This window comes from Centruroides vittatus, unplaced genomic scaffold, assembly GCF_030686945.1.
Source record: "Centruroides vittatus isolate TY-2023 unplaced genomic scaffold, ASM3068694v2 contig_2719, whole genome shotgun sequence".
Taxonomy (NCBI): domain Eukaryota; kingdom Metazoa; phylum Arthropoda; class Arachnida; order Scorpiones; family Buthidae; genus Centruroides; species Centruroides vittatus.
Window position 1 is genome coordinate 3,734 of NW_027121731.1, and position 3,189 is coordinate 6,922.

Sequence of the window (3,189 nt, forward strand, 5' to 3'; positions counted from 1 at the left end):
CTACGTAGTGTAGCTGTTACGTAGCTTTTAAGCTGACGACTTTGTCTTATGTAGTATAGCTGTTATGTAGCTTTAAATTACTGCTGACGACTTCGCTTTGCGTAGTATAACCTGTTACGTAAGTAGAAAGTTTTCTTTTACTCTAACACGGATAACAATTATTACCCCGAATTAGTCTTTGATATCGAATTTAAAATTTATAACACAAAAATATATTTGAAGCATTATTTATTTCTTATTTAACTTCGCAATAATTAAACAAACAAATAATAACCATTGTATTTAACCTTTTTTATATAAATATCCATTTTTAATCCATTTTTTATATATTAAATATATTTGTTATAACTTAAAATAACTCACAGAATAGCGTTCAGTTTTGAATTTTGAAGTTTAAGTTTAAAGACACACACTTAACTAAAGTATTGTCATTGATATAATAGATTCTACAGTATTAAATCACTACTGGAAAAAGGTGAACCTTGGCCTATTATAAATACTGTATATATAAAAACGTGCAAGCACCCTCGTGAAAGAGTGTTATAGATGTGGGTGCCGGGAGGTGGACAGAGTCACACTTTCTTTTCTCTCGGCTAACAGGTCGGTGAGACCTGCCCACGTCTAGATGGCGGTTCCGATTCGTTACGCGTCACGCGTTATGCGAGTGGAGGAAGTTGAGGGGTCCGACGATAGAGCGGCGGCGGCGGCGATACTCGAATAACTGACATTAACAACGAATTAAAAACAACAACAATTTATTGAGACTAAAGCGAAAGTTACAATAGGGGCGAGCTACTGTCGTCGAAGTTCGGATACGTGGAGGGAGAGTTTACACGAATTTGGGGAGTCATACCTCGTATTCCGAATCGGTCTTGTGACGGGGTTGAGATATCCTCGGGTATCTTTTCGTTAGACGTCGGGACGCGCTCGCATTAGCCAAGGGACCCTACGTAACCGACTTCGAGTCGATCGGACGGACTCTATGTAACCGACCCCCTTTCCTCTCTCGTCGCCCTTTTATTCGAATGTTGTTCATCATGATTCATGGTTTCTCCGTGGGAACCAAACAAGAAAATATTTTATTATTAGCGTTTTGGTTCCGGCGGGTTCGAATTTTCACATAGGAAAACCCTTTTATTCAGTCGACGTGGCGTACTGTGATTTGCTCCTATTAGAGTGCGAAGATACATATTTATAATAAGTGCTTCACGTAGAGAAGAATAAACTTTTGTTACTAAAATAAAAATAATATATAATTAGTAGGAAACAGGAGATCGTGTCGCTAAACTGAAAACACATGTTTGTGTATTAGCATTAGAGACTGCCGTGGCCTGATGTGTATATCACTGTCGGCTAGTTCTTGGTGCATGATAACAGCATCTGTGCCATAAACTCGACAGAACGAACAGACTGTTGCCTATTTCGAATTTGGAAACAAAGAAAACAACGTCGCTGCACCCCTTGCCTGGCATTTGTAGAACTGCGCTTTGAATCTAAAGGCTCTGCTGCACTCGTTGTTACCTATCGCGGTATTAAAATAGATCGCCGAGACGATCACGTTATTACCTTTTCCTACCGTAGTCGCCATCTTTAATTCTGCGATTCCTAGCGGCCGGATCGTAAAGCTATGTATTTCGCTGTTGCTTCGAAGCTTGTTCTACAAGATGGTTTATCCTCCATTACTATACGAAAAAGCCATTGCACTCATACCAACCTTAGGATACTGTTCATTACTGATTAAGGCGGTGTGTAGCAAATTCTTTTTAAAATCCTTTATTGAACCGAGTCCGTTCTCGAAATTTAATCGGTCGACTATTCATTTCGAATGAATAGTAAACTAGAATATAAAATTCTCTTGCTCCTCATTGTGTCTGAATTAAAACAATTTATAGAATAGAATGATTTTTTAAGCGAAAATGTCACGTTAAGTTTTGCTTTCACTTGTTTTATTTCTTACGTACTGACTATCGAATGAAATTTATAAAACAGAAATAATTAATGTAAATTAAAAGGCACGTGCTTCACGAAACATAGTTTTAGAAAATCAATTGCTCAGATATTCTATCTCTTTAGGACGACTGAACTTTTCGTTGATTCCTCCAAGTGTAATACTTTTTCTGAATTTTACAGAGTAGAAACAAACAATTTCGGACAATCCTTAATTTTATACATCTTTCGAGATATGTACAGCCTTAGACAATTAAACACGGCCTCAAATTGATCTTTTAAGTTTTCGTCATTCCTACTTTGCTGTTTATCAAACAATAGCGAGGTTGAGGCCGAAGTTTTAAACGAGAAACTTGTACGTCGGACGTTCAGCGCCGCTTTCATGTAAGCCTAGAAGTTTGACAATGGCGTTTGGAATGTCGAGCATGATTCCACTGACTTTCCAAACGCCATTGCCAAACTTCTAGGCAAACGGGAAAGCGGCGCTGAACGTCCAATGTTTTCGCGTTTAAAACTTCGGCCTCAATCTCGCTAATAATATCGTACTGGTGACGTCGAAGATTGCACATAGGAACTCACTCTTTGTTGCTTAACATTTATTACGCGTGTTCGCTCTCTCGCTAGGCGTTGTTCCTCTACTCTGACGATGTCGCACCTTTGCAGGGATTTAAAATAATTCAATCGAAAAGGAGAGTGATGAAACCGATTATGATTGCTTTTCGACTTGATATAGGGGCGTTTCAAAAGTTGATTGGTCGTGTCGGAATAGCCGAGTGGTTTAAGGCGCCAGACTTAAGCTCTGGTCCTCGTGTGAGGGCGTGGGTTCAAGCCTCATTTTAGACAGATCGTTTTGCTCGAGTGAACACACCTCGGGGTTCAAGCTTCTTGTTCGTTTTCCATCAGGAACGTGTTATACGATGATTGCGCTTATTGAAATCGTAGAAAATGTTGTATAAATTAGTAAAATTTTTCATATTTTAATCAGAATTCAGGTATTTTAATTATTATATGCCTTTCCTATGCACCGTTTTCTTGCTAACAGCAGTGTTATATATGTATTTCAATAATATTTTTAATTAAAATAGAACTGTTTTTCACCATAAGAGGGCGCTGTGTGATGTTTACATTTTTATATTTGAAATTAACGCCTGCTGGAGAATTAGGTTGGTAGCTTGTTTACTTTATTGTAGCAGTTGCGATATTTAATTATTGTATTATAAAATTATACACAAAAACGATTTC

The 3,189-nt window shown here is 37.9% G+C and overlaps 1 non-coding gene across 1 annotated transcript; it reads left to right on the forward strand.

Moving 5' to 3' along the window:
* Positions 1-2,706: 2,706 nt before the first annotated feature.
* On the forward strand, positions 2,707-2,790 carry TRNAL-UAA (transfer RNA leucine (anticodon UAA)). Its single transcript has one exon. It is a non-coding gene; the product is annotated as a tRNA-Leu (tRNA).
* Positions 2,791-3,189: the final 399 nt, after the last annotated feature.